Source organism: Bubalus bubalis, chromosome 24 (genome assembly GCF_019923935.1).
Source record: "Bubalus bubalis isolate 160015118507 breed Murrah chromosome 24, NDDB_SH_1, whole genome shotgun sequence".
Taxonomy (NCBI): Eukaryota; Metazoa; Chordata; class Mammalia; order Artiodactyla; family Bovidae; genus Bubalus; species Bubalus bubalis.
In genome coordinates this window covers 34262508-34280746 of record NC_059180.1, presented here as the reverse complement: position 1 = coordinate 34280746, position 18239 = coordinate 34262508, and the positions used below count along the sequence as shown (strand labels likewise).

Genomic DNA, 18239 nt, shown 5'->3' with positions numbered 1-18239 from the left:
GTTTCCACTGTTTCCCCATCTAGTTCCCATGAAGTGATGGGACCAGAGGCCATGATCTTCGTTTTCTGAATGTTGAGCTTTAAGCCAACTTTTCCACTCTCCTCTTTCACTTTCATCAAGAGGCTTTTGAGTTCCTCTTCACTTTCTGCCATAAGGGTGGTGTCATCTGCATATCTGAGGTTATTGATATTTCTCCTGGCAATCTTGATTCCAGCTTGTGCTTCTTCCAGCCCAGCGTTTCTCATGATGTACACTGCATATAAGTTAAATAAGCAGGGTGACAATATATAGCCTTGAGGTACTCCTTTTCCTATTTGGAACCAGTCTGTTGTTCCATGTCCAGTTCTAACTGTTGCTTCCTGACCTGCATACAGGTTTCTCAAGAGGCAGGTCAGGTGGTCCTGTATTCCCATCTCTTTCAGTATTTTCCACAGTTTATTGTGATCCACACAGTCAAAGGCTTTGGCATAGTCAATAAAGCAGAAATAGATGTTTTTCTGGAACTCTCTTGCTTTTTCGATGTTTCCAGTGGATGTTGGCAATTTGATCTCTAGTTCCTCTGCCTTTTCTAAACCCAGCTTGAACATCTGGAAGTTCACGGTTCATGTATTGCTGAAGCCTGGCTTGGAGAATTTTGAGCATTACTTTACTAGTGTATGAGATTTTGGATGTAATTCACATATCATGTAACTCACCAGCTGAAAGGACAATTCAATGTTTTTTGGCATATTAATTTTAAAAATTGTGGTAAAATATATATTGCATGAAATGCACCATTTTCATCATTTTTAAGTGGCCTTAATGACATTAACACCTCTTTATGACAAAATGATCTTCTATGATGTCGTTAACAATCATCGTCTTCAGGGTCAAGTTTTCATTTTAAAACAAGCAATTAACGAGTAAAAGAAAAGCATGTTTCATTTTTAAATATGTTATCCGAATTCAGGAAAAGGTTTCATGTGTGAACAGAATTTACACTTACTCGAACAAAAATAGGACATCTTGAGGATTTCTCTGCCTCACTGTCCTAAACTGTCCACACAGGGACTTCCCTGGTGGTTCAGTGGTTAAGGCTCTGCGCTCCCAATGGCCTGGGTTCCATCGCTGGTCGGGGAGCTATGATGTTTTCAGCCGCATTGCTGCTCCATGCGGCTGAAAACAAAAAGAAGACAAAACACAGCTGTCTACACAGATCAAAATGCCAGGATTGTATGTGGTAACCCAGCTCATTGTCCTTGTCACAGTTCCCCCTTGATGCATGGACTCGGTTTGCACCCAGGGGTGCTAAGCACCAGAGTGGGCGACTGACTAGTACCCGGCAAGGGTGATGCCCAGCACCTAGGAATTTACCCCAAAAACAAACTTGGGGAGCTGAGTCTGTTAGGCTCAGGTGTTAGGCCAGGTGTTCTCAGAACGAACTGCTGTGTAGAACACAATGTTTTATTAAGGGATAAGTAATAAAAACGTGCTGATTTGAAGTTGATGTGTATATTATGAAAGAGTGTATGTGCTCAGTTGTGTCCGACTCCTTGTGACCCCCAGGCTCCTCTGTCCATGGGATTCTCCAGGGAAGAACACTGGAATGGGTTGCCATTTCCTCCTCCAGGGGATCTTCCTGACCCAGGGATCGAACCTGGGTCTCCTGCAATGGCAGGCAGATTCTTCCCTGCTGTGCTATCTGAGAAGCCCATATATTACGAAAACTCAATGGTAAATTTTTTTTTTTTTTGGCCGTCCTGTACAACTTGTGGGATCTTAGTTCCCTGACCAGGGAGTGAACTCGTGTCTCCTGCAGTGGATGCATGGAGTCCTAACCCCTGGACCACCAGGAAAGTCCCTGCAGCAATAGTTTAGAACTTAGACCAATGGAATATACTTTTGGGTGGAGAGTATTTTGATGGTGAGGATAAAAAACAGCCCAACTTGTGGTCGATTTCATTCCTGGCTTCAGTTCTGTATTGATGAGATGGAGCCTCTTACTGACGGCTCCAGGGCGGCCGCTCCCACCGCCCCCCGAGCTGTGGATGAGGATTAGAGTTCACATGTGGGAAGAACCCAGCACCTTTCCAGCTTACCCTGCGTCACAGGCTCTGATACCCAACTTACGCCCCAACTGATGATCGATACGGGCTGATGCTCTCTTTCTGCTGACAGGTCTCCTCCTCCCACTTAGGAATTTTTCTAATCTTGGGCGTGGACCTTGTTCAGGCATAAATTACTGTGTCTCCTCCGAAACTCTTCTCCAAGGGGCCAAGGAATATGGAATTGTCAGCAATCAAACTTCAATCCTAAAGGAAATCAGTCCTGGATATTCATTGGAAGGACTGATGCTGAAGCTGAACTCCAATACTTTGGCCCCCTGATGCAAAGAACTGACTCATTTGAAAAGACCCTGATGCTGGGAAAGACTGAAGGTGGGAGGAGAAGGGGACGAAAGAGGATGAGATGGTTGGATGGCATCATCGGCTCAATGGACATGAGTTTGAGCAAGCTCCGGGAGACAGTGAAGGACAGGGAGCCTGGCGTGCTGCAGTCCATGGGGTCACAAAGAGTCGGACATGACTGAGTGACTGAAGGACAAAACTTCATGCTCTTTTTCTATGCAATTTTCCGAGTAATCCATGTTGCTCTGAGCCTTCTGCTTTGGGGATATCAGTGGAAGCTCATGTAAGATCCCCTTTTTATTAAAATCCTCAAAGTAAATTCCACCTCTGCCTGCTACAGACAGTAATGGAACGGCTGGATATTTAAAGATGGGCTGGGGGTGACGCCCTGGGTGCACAGGGCTCCCGTGTCCTGGAGTAATTTAATACTGAATGAAATTCTGACACCGTCCTTTCAGCCCCTCCTCCCCAGTCCCAGAGCTGCGCCTCGCATCATGAATGGGGTGCCAGGCGTCAGATTCTCACTCACCTGCCTGCCGTCCTCTCCAGAGCCTGGGGGGGCCGATGCCCACGCCGCGATTCAGGGAGGAACACCTGAGGTTGAGTGAGCGTCTGGATCTCACACAAACCCCTCAGCTGCCACGTCCTTCTGGGCCCCACGTTTGGACCTCAGGACTCCCCTGAATTATGTCTTCGGATGGGTGGGGGGCCCTAGTACCTCCCACTTGGTACCACGCAGGCAGTTTTTCAAGGCCTCTTTCCCATCCCTCGGTTGTCAAAGACTGAGGTCGGCTTTGCTTGAGGTCTTGGGCCCTGTATCGGTTTCCTGGGGCTGCTGTAAAAAATAGACCACACAGCTCGGGACGTAACACAACAAGAATTCATTCTCTTACAGTTCTGGAGGCCAGAAAACCCTGATCGGGGTGCGCGTAGAGTTGGTTCATCACTCGCAGTGTCTGGCGTCCTGGGGTGCCGGCCACCTGGGGTGCTCCTGGGCTGGTAGCAATCTCGCTTCATTTCTGCCTCTGTCTTCACATGGTTCTCTCCCTGGGTTCCATGTCCACATTTCCTTCTTCTTATAAAGAAACCAATCCTTGGGTTGAGGGCCATCCCCACCCCCAATACGATACGACCCCACCTTTAACTATCGCATCAGTAAAGATGTTGTTTCCAAATAAGGTCAGATTCTGAGGTTCCAGGTGGATGTGAGGGCCCCCCTGCCTTCCTGATCCCCGCCTCACGACTCGGTGGCCCATCAGGGCTAAGAGCCCAGATGAAGTATCTTCTCAGAGGGGCCATCCAAGTCCAGTGATGCCCGGGACCCAGGGCTGCAAACCGGAGGCCTGAGCGGGTGGGCTCTCCCCTGGAGAGTGGAGAGGATAGAAAAGGGAGAGGTCGGAGGAGGGGGATGGGGAGGGGGTTCGGGGTGCAGTGGGAGCCTAGCAGGGGAGATGGAGAGTTTTGCATGTGGCTCCTGCTTGCCATGAGAGAGAGAGAGGAGAGGGAACTTGGGCGGTGCTTTGCACAGATCTGGAGCTGGGGTCCTGGGAAAAGCTGTGTTACCCTTAGCCCCACCCCCAGATCCTTTCAATCAGATCTGCCGGGGGTGTGGGTGAGCCAGAGGCCCCTCCGTCAGCAGTGTCCCCCGGAGAGAGTGACCAGGGCAGGCTGCTCAGACATGTGACCTTGAAATACTCTTCATAAAAACGAACACCCACCTCTGCACGACGCCGGATGGAGGGTGGGGGCCGGGGTGCGGGGCGATAACTCATGGAGTGTGGAGGGACTTGGGCAGGGGAGTGGCGGCTGAAATACTGTCCTGGGGACCTGCCTCTGACAGCCTGCTTCTCTCCAATTACCTTGGTGACTGTGGTGATAAATCTCGTTCATCTAAGTCTGGGCGCCCAGCAGGCGGAGCATCAGGGCATCCACGCTGGACCCGGCTCTGGCCATTCACAGCCCTGGCCGCTGCATGGACACTCTGGGCCTTTCCGGCACTTTGCAATCCCATCTGTCCCTTTATTTTTTTATTTAAAAAATATTTATTGTTTATTTGGCTGCCCCGGGTCTCAGTTGCGGCACTCGGGATCTTTAGTTGCGGCGTGGGAACTCTTAGTTGCTGCGTGTGGGACCTAGTTCCCTGACCAGGGATCGAACCCAGGCTCCCTACATTGGGAGCACGGAGTCTTAGCCACTGGGCCGCCAGGGAAGTCCTTTGGTAAACTACTCATATGTTTCAAGGTTTCATTATTACAGAGAATCGGCCTCTTGCATGGATTCTCAATCACGTGTTGGGAGACGCAGTCTAGGATGGAACTCCGGATTGTAGTCAGAGGTTGGGGTTCAAGGTCCTCCTCCACCAAGAGCTGAATGTCCTGTGAATAAGTTCCCTGCCCTCTGTGAGCCACAGAAATCTCATCTGTAGCATGGGAATCGGTGTTAAGATTTGTGAGCTGGGAGGCAGCTTAGCAGAGTGGAATAAATGTGAGTTCTGGGGTCGGACAGACCTGTGTGTGCACCCGCCTCTTAGCTGTGTGGCCCTGGGTACCTGGGGTGGCCTCTCTGAGCTTGATTCAGAGTCCATACCTGTAACATGTGGGGGAAATCAAGGCAGCCTCCAGGCCTGTCCTGGTGTGGCTGAAATCCAGCCTCTGTACGGTGTGGGATTAAATCTCAGAGACAGAATTCTGAGGGAAGTAGAAATAGCTTTATTGCTTTGCCAGGTAAAGGGGGCCACAGCGGACTCATGCCCTCAAGGCTGCGTGTCCAACTCTGGAGGGGATAGTGAGGCGTCTTATATGTTCAGGGTGTGATCAGCTGGTGGACACGCTTCTGATTGGTTGGTGGTGAGGTAATCAGGAGTCAGCATCATCAACCTTCTGGTTTCAGTTGTCTGTCTGGGATCTACATGCTTGTGGGCAGCATGCAATCAACTTCTCCCACCTGGTGGGGGTTTCAGTATCTGCAAAGCCGCTCAAGGATATGGCTCCAAATATTATCTGCAGTCCTTGAGGAGGAACTGAAGACTTTGACTTGACTTTGTTTAATGGCTGAAATATTATTATTTTGTCTTGCTTGACTGTTCTCCTTTCTATGTTTTCTTCTCCGATTAAATTTATTCTTTAAGTAAAGTTTCGCTACAGACAAAAAAGCAAGCAGAGGACTTGGGTGGAGTTCTATTCTTGGAGGGCCTCTTAGGGTCCTGCTTGGTTATACTGGGGATTCAGAAGATCATGTCTGTAGAGTGCCTTGTCCAGAAATTGGCATATAGCGGGTGTTCACCTAAACCTGGTTCTCTCTTAACGCTCCTTTCCTTCTCGTGTGCTGGGGATCGGCACACTTTTTCTGGAAAGGGACAGAGAATGAATATTGTAGGCTCCGCAGGCCATATAGTCTCTTTCGTAACTGTCCAACTCTGCCGCTGCAGCAGGCAGGCAGCCACAGACAGCGTGCAAACAAATGGTTGTGCTGTGTTCGTCCGATTCAACACTGTGTACTTTGAGAGTTGAAATTCTGATCATTTTCTTATTTTGTTTTTGGCTGGGCTGGGCCTTCATTGCTGTGCACGGGCTTTCTCTAGTTGCAGCGAGCGGTGGCTACTCTCTAGTTGCGGTGCGTGGACTTACTCCGAGGCACATGGAATCTTCCCGGACCAGGGATCGAACCCATGTCCCATGCATTGGCAGGTGGGTTCTTAACCGCTGGACCACCGGGGAAATCTGAGTTTCCAATCATTTTCATGTCACAAAATACGCTTTTGATTAAAAAAAAAAAAAAACAGATTTAAGATAGAAAAACTTTTGTTACTTGTAGATTGCACAAAAACACAACAGGCTGGATGTGGCCAGTTGGCTGTGGTTTGCCGACTCCTGTGTTAGACAGTGAGTGTCTCCAAAAGGGTACGTAGTTTCCATTATATTCTCTGTGCTTCACTCAAGGCTGGACCTGTGCAGCCCCCAGTGAGATACAATTGTGGGAAATGGCTGTGAATAGGTATGTGATCAGGCACGCATATTGCAGGTACTCGAGTCACATTTGGAAAGAATGAAGCCCCTTCAAGGGGAATTTGCATCCTACCAGAGGAGGCGCAAGGAAGTGGGAGCCGGAGTGTGGGTACCAGAGACCCTTGGAAGTCTCTGTTGAATTCGGCTGTTCATCCATTCCCAACTTAGCCAGCAGGGGGCGCAAGGGGACCGCTTTCCTCTGGGTGTCTGGGTGGCGGGAGGCGGTACCGCGGAGGCCTGCGGGAGATGGACCAGAGACGGACCGGATGATCTCCGAGCATCTTTTCTGCCCGGCGAATCTCAAGCTCTTTTTTTTTTTTTTTTTTGCAGAGGGAGACATTTAAAGATGAGCTGCCTGGAACTAGCTGGCAGCAGCCCCCTTTCCCTGGAGATGGAATAAAAGGAAAATCTTCCTCTTGTTGCCCGTGGCTGTCATCCTGGAGTCTCAGCGTGCTCTCTTTATCATTCCTTTTGGTTAGAAAGTATGCGCCTATAGAGGAGTTAATGGCAAAAGAAGTCAGGGCTCTCTTTAATTAAAAGCGGACTCATTAAGCACATGACAAACACTAGGCAGAAGGAAAATGGTTAAGATTGAGCCGGAACTGGGCACCAAGGACCTACAAATGACACTCTCTTAGCCTTTAAAATCTCAAAGAAAGCTTCGAGGTGAGACCGTATGAGAGCCCCCAATGGCTGCCTGTGGTGTCCTGGTCGGTGGTGATTCCATCTGTGAAGTTGGGATGGAGAAACATCACAGATTGGTTCATGGTGGAGGGCAGTGTTTCCAACCATGGACCTCAGGCTAGCAGCATCACCTGGGAGCTTCTAAGAAATGCATATTCTGGGGCCTGACCCCTGAATCCTTCACTGGGGTTGGAGGTTGCATTTGGCCTCTAACCAGCCCTCTGATGGGTGTGATGCACGCCCCACCAGTGTGCAAACCACTGGCGTCCTGTAGCTGTTTTCAGCCTTGGCCGCAGGTTGGAATCAATCACCTGACTTTGAAAAGCCTTCAAGTGGGACCCCGGAGAAGGCAATGGCAACCCGCTCCAGTACTCTTGCCTGGAAAGTCCCATGGAAGGAGGAGCCTGGTAGGCTACAGTCCATGGATTCATGAAGAGTCGGACACAACTGAGCGACTTCACTTTCACTTTTCACTTTCATGCATTGGAGAAGGAAATGGCAACCCACTCCAGTGTTCTTGCCTGGAGAATCCCAGGGACGGCGGAGCCTGGTGGGCTGCCGTCTATGGAGTCACACAGAGTCGGACACGATTAAAGCGACTTAGCAGCAGCAGCAGCAGCAGCAAGTGGGAACCACAGCCCAGACCCATGACATCAGGCCCTCTAGGGTTGAAACCAGCACCTGTGGGTTTTTAAAAAACAATTTTGTTGAAGTGTAAGCTGATGCACAGGCTTCCCAGGTGGCGCTCCTGGTAAAGAACCCGCCTCCCGGTGCAGGAGACATAAGAGACGTGGGTTCGATCCCTGGGTCGGGAAGATTCCTGGGAGGAGAGCATGGCAACCCGCTCCAGTATTCTTGCCTGGAGAATCTCGTGGACAGAGGAGTCTGGCGGGCTACAGTCCATGGGGTCACAAAGAGTCGGACACGACTGAGCAACTAAACAACAAACAACGACAACAGGTCATTATCAGTGCCTTACACATACCTCAGCCCTGAGTGAGAGCTGTGGAAGTGAACATCTAAGAGGTTTACTTACTGGGTTTCTTATCTCACAGTCTTGCTGGGGCCAGACTGGGGTGACCTTTCTCTGCTTTGTCTTAACCCAGGTCATCCCTGATGTCTGTTTAAATTTAAAGGTCCCCTTGACCTTTAGGAATCTATCATGATACCAAAAAAAATATATATTTATATATATATTGCCAGCATGTTGAGGCTTCCCTGGTGGCTCAGTTGGTAAAGAACCTGCCTGCAATGTGGGAGACCTGGGTTCGATCCCTGGGTTGGGAAAATCCCTGGAAGAAGGGAAAGGCTACCCACTCCAGTATTCTGGCCTGGAGAATTCCATGGACTACAGTCCAAGGGATTGCAAAGAGTCGGACACAACTGAGCAACTTTCACTTTCACATAAGACGTGTGTGTGTGTTGTGTGCGTGTGTGCTCAGTCATGTCTGACTCTCTGCGACCCCATGAACTGCTGCCCACCAGGCTCCTCTGTCCATAGGATTTTTCCAGGCAAGAACACTGGATGTGGGATTTTCCCAGCCCAGGAATCGAACCCGAGTCTCCTGCATCTCCTGCATTGTCAAGCGGATTCTTTATACCACTGAGCCACCTGGGAAACCAGGATATGTGCACAAAGATATTTACTGGTGCATTGTTTGCCTGCAAAAAAATTGGAAACATAACTTTTCCAATAACTGAACAATAGAATAAATTACGGCACATTCAATATTATGGAACATCACAAACCATTGAAAAGAAGTAGGTGGATCTATATGTATTGATCTGGAGAGAGATGTACTATATATTATTAAGTGAAAAAGCAAATTGCTGATTTGTGCCAGTGATTTTTTTTTTTTTTTTTTGAGGACCCCTGCCGGGGGCTAACACTCAGAAATGAACTGTCCGAGGAGACACACGTGCTGACAGAGCAAGAGACTTTACTGGGAAGGGGCACCTGGGCGGAGGGCAGGAGGGTAAGGAAACCCAGAACTGCCCTGCCTCATGGCTCGCAGGCTCAGGGTTTATGGAGATGGCGTTAGTTTCTGGGTTGTCTCTGGCCAATCGCCTTGCTTGGCCCATAGTTTGACTCAGGGTCCTTCCTGGTGGCGCATCTCTCAGCCAAGATTGGTTCCGGCAAGAAGGACTCTGGGAGGTTGGTTGTCTCCTCCCTCTTTTGGCCCCTCTTGACTTCTCCTGGTTAGTTTTTGGCTGAAACACCAAGTTCTTTGTTGAGACAGCTCAGGCAAGTGGGCCTGGCCAAGGCAGATGGTTTCAATCAACAGTTCCTTAATACTACTGTTATTAATATATGTGTGCTCATATGTGTGTGTCTGCATAAAGGAAAAACCAAGCATGAAACCAGGCTCTTGCATTGCTTTCTTTGTGGGATTAGAGATCGGGAGGAACTCATTCATTCATCACCTCATTCATTCCTGTGCTCATTCATGTTTTCAGTTAATATTGATTCAGGGTCTGCTGTGTGTCGGGCACGGTAGCCCTGGGGATACGGCCGCGAACACAGCAGACCAGATCGCTGCTTTTCCGCAGCTGGACGCGCCACCTGTCCCACGCGTGCGTGCACCACCCCATTTCAGTGCTGTGATTCTGTCCTCGCAGGAACGAGGTCCTGAGCACAGTAGCCTGAGTGGCCACCCTCTGGAGCACGCATTTTGCATTTATTAACATTTACTTATTTTATTTTTGGCAGGGCTGGGCCTTTGTTGCTGTGCACAGGCTTTTCCTAGTTGCCGCGAGTCGGGGTTACCCTCTAGTTGCGGGGTACAGGTTTCTCTTGTCATGAAGCCTGGGCCCTAGAGCACAGGCTCAGTCGTGGCTCATGGCTTAGTTGCCCCGTGGCATGTGAGATCTTCCCGGACTAGGGATCCTGCGTGTCCCCTGCATTGGCAGACGGCTTCTTCTTCTTTTTTTTTTTAAATTTTCTATTTGTATTCAAAATGTTGTGATAGTTTCAGATGGAGAGCAAAAAGACTCAGCCATCCATAAACACGTATCCAATGTCTCCCAAACTCCCCTCCCATCCAGGCTGCCCTATAGCGTTGAGCAGAGTTCTCTGTGCTAGTAGGTCCTTGTTGGTTATCCATTTTATTTATTTATTTTTTAAAAGCCTTTTTTTTTTTTTTTAGCCTTCAAGTTAGATTTTATAAAAACAAAATCTTATTAAACACCAGGATAAAGAGTCAATGGAAAAAAAAAGCTCAAAAGATTAACTTGTACATTTCTCAAGAGATGAATCTTGCAAAACTTAAGGTTCCAATGTGGGTGTGCCCTTGCTCATGAGATCGTGGCTCCATTGTTGTTGAGTTGCTGAGTTGTGTTTTACCCTTTTGCAACCCCACGCACTGTAGCCCACCAGGCTCCTCTCTCCAGGCAAGAATACTGGAGTGGGTTGCCATTTCCTTCTCCAAAAAGCTTTTTTTTTTTTAAGACTTTATTAAATTTGTTACCATAGTCGTTTGTTTTATGTTTTTTGGATTTTTGGCCCTGAGGCTTATGGGAGCCTGGCTCCCCGACCAGGGATTGAACCGGCACCCCCTGCATTGGAAGTGAAGTGAAAGTCACTAAGTCGTGTCCGACACTTTGTGACCCCATGGACTACACAGTCCAGGGAATTCTACGAGCCAGAATACTGGAGTGGGTAGCCATTCCCTTCTCCAGGGGATCTTCCCAACCCAGGGACTGAACCCAGGTCTCCCACACTGCAGGCAGATTCTTTATCAGCCACAAGGGAAGCCCAGAATTGGAAGGTGAAGTTCTAACCCCTGGACCACTAGGGAAGGCCCTGGTTATCCATCTTAAATACTGCAGTGTGTCCATGTGGCAGGTGGATTCTTAACCACAGGACTGCCAGGGAAGTCCTGGAGCATGCATGTGAGCTTGGGGAAGACAGATGAAGAGATATTACAGAATGATAGATATTTGGTGATAAAAAGACCTGTCTTGGAGGTCCTCCAACTTGCATGCAGTAAGAATTATCCTCCTGCCCAGGCCCCGAGGTCCCCCTTTACGTTCTGCCCAGCTGTCAGCGGTGGAAGGATGCTCTGAGCACCTCAACTGCCCCAGAGGGTCGTGGGCCGGCTCTCTGTTTTGCTGAGTTGGCAGTGGGACCTTGTTTGTTAATTAAGAGTAGATGGTGAGCTGTCCTCATATTTTAATTAACCTAATGGCCTTCCCAGCACGACTTGGGTTCAGCTGTAGACATCACTGCAACTTTTAATAAAATGATGTGAAGGGCCATTAGGGAGGCACTTCCTGTCACTTGGCAGATAACCGCTTGGCAGTTGAGCCGAGGAAACACTTGGGTTTTGGTTTTAAGGCACGGCGCTTAATCTTTTAGTCATGCTTGAGGGCTTGATGGCCTTTTCAGCCCTAAACCAATTTGCTCGACTTTGAAAGCGCGGCCAAGAGAAGTCGTCTCACAAGCTCAGAGGCTGGAGCAGACGCTCTTGGTGTCGTGCCACATCCCCTCGGTCCCAGGGCCTCCGATCTTTGAGTGCCTGTGACACCTGGGACCCTGCCTGGGGCTTCCCTCGCTGGCCTGTGCTTGGCTGGACAAGCTGGGGTGGGTATCTTACAAGTTAGATCGTGTTGAAGTCCCAGCCCCGTACCTGTGGCTATGACCTTGTTAGGAAGCAGGGACTCAGCGGGTGATCAAGTTAAGATGAGGTCATTAGGGTGGGCCCTCATCCGATATATGGTTTTTATTGATTGATGTTTGGCAGCGCTGGGTCTTCTTTGCTGCATGGGACTTCTTGTTGCAGTGGCTTTTCTTGCTGCGGAACCCGGGCTCTAGCGCACGTGGGCTTCAGTAGTCATGACTCCCGGGCTTAGTTGCTCTGAGGCATGTGGGATCTTCCCGGACCAGGGATCAAACCCAGGTTCCCTGTCCTGGCAGGCGGATTCTTCACCACTGGACCACAAGGGAAGTCCCCAGGGTCTGCTTCTGAGACAGGGCTTGGCAAGCCCTGACTGCTGGTATGTGCATGTGAACATGAGTGCGTGTGTGTGTGCGTGTGCGTGTGTGCATGTGTGTGCACATGTGTGCACACTGTGTACTGTAAAGGCCTTGGCTCACAGTTTCTACTGTGCAGGCAAAGTAACTTCCTGTCTGAGTTGAGCCCTCAGCCCCTGGCCCCATGGACCAGCCATCACCTTCGTCTGCAGGGTCCTCACCTTCTCCTCCCCGCCGGGGTTGAGGCTTCTGTAAACCCAGACCCCATGGGGTCACAGCTGAGCGCCAGCACCTCTCTGAGCTGAGAGGATGCTCTCGCCCTGCGGTCTGGCTCATGCAGGTCAAGGTGGCCTCATCTTTCAGGTTCACCTCTGGCTCGGCCACTGGAGAGGTCAACCTCAACCGCTCCACCGCTGCGCAGAGAGGCTAGCCACCCTCCAAAGGGATCCCCCACTTCTGAACTCCTTCCAGGAGTGGGAGCAAAGCCAACACATGCCCTGTGCCCCGTGGTGGGCATCTTCCTTCAGGATGGAGCTGCGGGCGGCTGGCCTCGGGTCAGTGTGCGCCCAGAAGGATCCCTCCATGGGCCACTGCATGGCCCTGTGTCTCTCTCCTGTGACACACTCCTGGCATTCCTGGAATGACATTCCTGGAATGGCAGGAGAGCCACGGGGACTGGCATTCCTGGTGCGATCATGGTTCCTGGGGAACCCTGCAGCAGGAAGAAAGACCTTCTCCCTGGGATACCGGGCTTGACCCAGGGCCATGTGAATTTGAGAATTACATGCATACACATGTTCATGCATATGGAAAACACGCAAATAGATGAAAACACTCTGACAGCCTGGGAAATACTGTGTGCTAAGTCGCTTGAGTCGTGTCCAACTCTTTGCGACCCCATGTTCTGCAACCCGCCAGGCTCCTCTCTCCATGGGATTTTCCAAGCAAGAATATTGGAGCGGTTGCCCTTTCCTCCTCCAGGGGATCTTCCCAACCCAGGGATGGAACCCCCGTCTCTTAAGTCTCCTGCATTGACAGGTGGGTTCTTTACTACTTAGCGCCACCATGGGGTTGGCCAAAAAGTTCATTCAGGCTTTTCTGCAAGATCTTATAAACTTTTTGGCCAAACCGGTATTTGGTGTGATCCGTGAAATGTTTCCTTTCTCCTTATCCCTCGATGATAATTTCTTTCTCAGACTATTATATAAATGCGAATATAGATTTAGGCACGGATAGATATAAACAGATGTAGATATAGATAGATCGCTATGGCTCAGATGTAGGCACTTCTCTATATATGTAGATACAGATTTGGATCAAGACACAGACATAAAGGTATAGACGTATCTATAGGTATAAATAGATACGGCGAGTGTATTTTTGAATGCCATTGTGCTGTCTGGGTGGTTTCGTGACTTTCTCTTACCCCTCAACGATTGTCTAGAAAGTTTTCCAGACCGAGAACACGTCTACCCACCTCCTTCTTTTCAGCCAATCCCCTGTGAGCTGGCAGTCAAGTCGCTCCCGCTTCTCCCCTGGAAAATGCTGCCACAAACCACACTTTAACAAACTCTTAGATCTTTATGTAGGAGGGATTCCTGGAGGGAGAATTCTTGAGTTCAAAGGGAAGCACGTTTCAAATTTGGGGAGCTGCTTTCCCCAATTGCCCTCCAAAAAGGTTGAACCAATTTCTGCTCCCAGAGTAATTGGATTTGAATATGAAAAGGGACGCCGACCTCCTTTTGTACTTTAAGCTGGTGAAGTGGGCCAGATGCGTGACATGTAAATAGGTTAGGAGTAAGCAGGTCTGAACCGGCTTCCACTCAGCAATGCTTCGTTGTTTCTTTTTTAGTGCTTGTACTTGAAAGTAAAAACAAACCATATTTCTTTCATGTGCTTTATATTTTAACACTTCCCTGATAGATACAAGACTTTCCTTTCCACCATGGCCATTTTGGAATCAAGGGGGTTTTCCTGTATCAATCACAGGTAATCATAATGGAACATGGGTTAAATCTTTACACACTGATAATTCACAGTCAAGATATTTGGGCTTTTGATTTTGTTTTACCTGTAGGTTCAGCCCCCATAGAAATGATCAACAGTTGACACTTGTGCCTGGAGTTGTGAAAATGCGATGTGACCTTGAACTTTGGGGTTCAGGTTGTACAACTCCATTTCCTTCCTCACTTTCATGCCTCCCAGATTTTCCTAATGGAGAAAAATGGTGCCTGTATTGGGTGGGGGTCACCTGGATGTGAGAGGGTGTCTCTTTGGCTGTATCCTGGCTTCTGTCCTGTGCTGTGGTATTTGCAGATAGCAGAACTGGTTGTTCTAAGTCGTGTGTGTGTGCCCACCATCAGTGGAGAAGGCAATGGCACCCCACTCCAGTACCCTTGCCTGGAAAATCCCATGGACGGAGGAGCCTAATGGGCTGCAGTCCATGCGGTCGCGAAGAGTCGGACACGACTGAAGCGACTTAGCAGCAGCAGCAGCCCACCATCAGAAGAGATGTCTGGGGCTCTTCAGAAATGGGTCAGACTTGGAGATGTTTAGGGGTGGATGCGAGAAGTCCTGACTCCAAGCACATGGTTTCAGAGACTACCTATTTATTATTTCTGGAGGATGGTAGACTTGCAGGAAATTCTGCCAGAGGAGCTCAGAGGAGAACGATGAGGTGCAGAATGGAACAGACAAGCCCTGTGCTGAGGACTCGTGTGTTGTAAGGATTCAGGGGGCTTCTGTCAGACGTGCAGACTCTAGAGCCCCACCTGGAGAGGTGGCCTCCATCATCGGGGATGGGGCCGTGGAATCTGAAACTTACTTGGCTTTGCATTGGCCAAAGGCTTGTTAGCCAACACGGCTTGAGCAAAGGTTTGTGCTGGGTTCGCTGTCTCGCACTTCCAGCGTGGCTGTAAGAAACATGCCCTGGGTCACTGCTGGTCCCCGAGGAAGGAGGGACATGGAACAGAGTCACCTTAGGCCCTGGGGTCCTTGCAGGCCTGCACCTAGAAGCAGAGCTGCTCCAGCGGAGTATGTGAATCATCACTTACTATGGTGTGCCTCTTGGGATGGTTTGTTACACAGCCATAGCTGATGGATACCAAGTTTTTTTTTCTTTTTCTGTGTGCATTTCACCTATGTTTTCCCCCACTATCACAATTACTAAGAAAGATGTGATGTGTGGGATTTCCCTGCTAGTCTAGTGGTTAAGAATCTGCCCTGCAATGCAAGGGACACAGGTTTGACCCCTGGTTGGGAACTAAGATGCAACATGCTGTGGAGAAACTAAGCCCGTGAGCTGAAACTACTGAGCCCATGAGCCTCGGCTAGAGAGTCTGTGCCCTGCAGTGAAATATCCAGTACAACGCAGTAAAATCCCGCGTGCTAAAGCTAAGACCCGACACAGCCAAATGAACACATATTTAAACAGAAATTGAACGGATTCTTAAAAAAAAAAAAATGTGTACTTCTCCAAAATCTTCAACAGGCTGTGTGTTTAGAGTGGGCAGCAATCATATTTATCTTGTTCCCATCACTTAAAATTCTACCTGGCACATGGTAGGACCTCATAAAGCATGTATTGAATAATGAAAGATGAATGAATGAAAGGAAGCAAGGATAAATGCGCTTAGGTTGCCCCAGTTCCTTGGCTGCCCTTGGTTCCTTCCAGGTACATTTCCTTTCTTTCTTTTTGAAAGATTACTCTAATTTAGTAGGAGTTAATTTTTATGATCTGCCGAATCAAGCATGTAATAAAAAAAAAAACAAAAACCCAAAGCTTAATGAATATATCTGAGTTCAGTGCTCAGTTGACTAAGCTCTCCTCCTTCACCTTTGACTTATTTCCTGTTTGTAACAGTCCTGGGATGCAGGATTTCTTTCCCTTCCTTGGGAGGACTTGAGGACCAGATGTGCCCAGGACATGTGGCCTGTCTACCAGCAGGGGGCGTGAAGGAGCCACGTCTGTTATCTCCAGCTTGTGGTCCAGGGTCTTCCTGCAGCCGGCTCCCTTCTCGGTGGGTTCTGGGCCTCGCTGACCTGATGCTGGGGCACCATCTCTGAGAACCTGTGTGAAGTGTTCGAGTCTGATCCTCTCTCCAAGAATATGCCTTCGTTCCCTGGGGTGCAGGAAGAATAAAGTTCTTTTTTTTTTTTATGGTCAGGAAAACGTTAATAAAAAATGAACCATCAGTGAAATTAATTTCAAAGATTTATGCATTCCCTGTGACTAACAAGCCTGCACCTGTTCATTTGACATCCTTTATCTGCTTCTCCCCCCGCCCCACTTCCCACCTTCTTAAAATTTTCATCCTTTCCTGAAGGCATCTGGAGGGTGCGTAGAGCAGTTAAATACACATATGACGGAATAGGGACACGGCTTGTTAATTAAAAAGGGTGCTCTGCTGCTTCAGTTTGGAAGAGATGAACCAGGCAGAGCAGAGCTACCATCCAGGAGGTGCTGGTGGGGTTTTTACGTGCTATGTAAAAGCCCCTGGTTTAATGGGAAGGAAGGGACGTTCATTAGCTCTTCCTGGAGCTCCTCTGCCTCCGGCCTGGTCCGCGGGAGTCATCCTCTCTCCCGTTCTCCCCTCCCTTGGCATCACGATGGACACCCTCATTGGATAAACCTACAGAGAGAATTGCCCCTCTTCCCGGTTCCGCCTCCACATTCATCCAACTGTCCTCAGCTCCAGCATTCTTCTATTCATGCCACTGACCCCAAATCCTGCCATGATTTCCTTGTGGCTTGGATGGACGGAGACCCGACAGGCCCTTTCTGATTGGCAGCTCTCAGAGATGAGGAGCTTGCAGTTTGTGAAAAGCCCTAGAGAAATCCCAAATCGTGACAACTGGGGCTTCTTCGGGCATGGCCCCCGTTTGCTGTCCACCCTCGTGTCTGCCCCCTTCATTCTTGGTTACCTCATTTTGGCACCATGCAAGTGTGTCTATAATAGCTCTGAGAATGTCCTGGGGACGTTCTCATCCTCTAGCCTTTTATGAACTTTGCCTGAGGCATATTACTCATCTTCCTTTTTTAAAACTTTGCATAAAAAATGTAAAAATAATTGAGGTGTAACATCCATGCAGTGTGTACGAAATGTGTACCCCTTAGTATGTAGCCTGCTGAGTGTTTATATATGTGTGCACCTGTGTAGGGGCTTCCCAGGTTGCACTGGTCATAAAGAACCAGCCCGCACTCATCCTTGTGCAACCGCAGCCCCAATCAGAATGGGGAGTGTCCAGTCACTCCGCCTTTTTGCAAGCCCTTGGCATCGATAATCTTTCTCTTTCTTTTTAAAGAGTATTGTATTTTAAAAAAATGATTTGCTTGCACCAGGTCTTGGTTGCAGCATGCAAGCTCTTAGTTCCCTGACCTGGGATCGAACCTGGGCCCCCTGCATCAGGAGTGCAGAGTCTTAGCCACTGGACCACCAGGGAAGTCCGTCATTTTTTTTTTTTTTTTATTCCAGCCATTCTGCAGGGGGTGTAGTGGTTCTCCATCTCTGCCACCGCCCCCCCACCCCCCGCTACCGCTGTTTTCTTTATTTATATTTTAAAATTTATTTATTTACTTTTGGCTGTGCTGGGTCTTCGTTGCTGCTTTTCTCTAGTTGCGGCAAGCGGGGCTGCTCTCTGCTTGTGGCGTGAGGGCTTCTCATAATGATGGCTTCTCTTGGTCCCGAGCGTGGGCTCTAGGCATGCGGACTTCTGTAGTTGTGATGCACGACTCAGTTGCTCTGTGGCGTGTGGGAACCTCCCGGACCAGGGATTGGCAGGCGCACTCTCATCCACTGTACCACTAGGGAAGTCCCAGGCTCCTATCACTTTAACACCGTTTTCAGCCTTTGGACATGGTGGGACGTGAAACCCAGCCCTGTGCTCACTATGAGGTTTGTGAAAAGAAGGCTTGTAGGAAGGCAAGCAGGAAGGTGAGAAAGATCCTTGGAGAGTCTCTCCCCGCCCTTTTTTTTCTTTATTTTTTGGAAATGTGTTCACAGGGGGATCTATAACTGGGAGAGGAAGTCTGATAGTTCTTTATCAGATGGTTTTGCTCTATAAACATCCACCCTGCATAATCACTGCCCATCTACTCCCCTGCCCCCTATCCAGACCTGCTCTCGGCCTGTTCCTCTTGGGTTTGGAGGCAGAACCATGACCTCCGGAGCTCTCCAGGAGTGTGGGGATGTC

The 18239-nt window shown here is 49.2% G+C and overlaps 1 non-coding gene across 1 annotated transcript; it reads right to left on the bottom strand.

Annotated features, from left to right (window-relative positions):
- Positions 1 to 17416: 17416 nt before the first annotated feature.
- Positions 17417 to 17489, bottom strand: TRNAR-CCU. The gene has a single exon. It is a non-coding gene; the product is annotated as a tRNA-Arg (tRNA).
- Between the last annotated feature and the right edge of the window lie 750 nt (positions 17490 to 18239).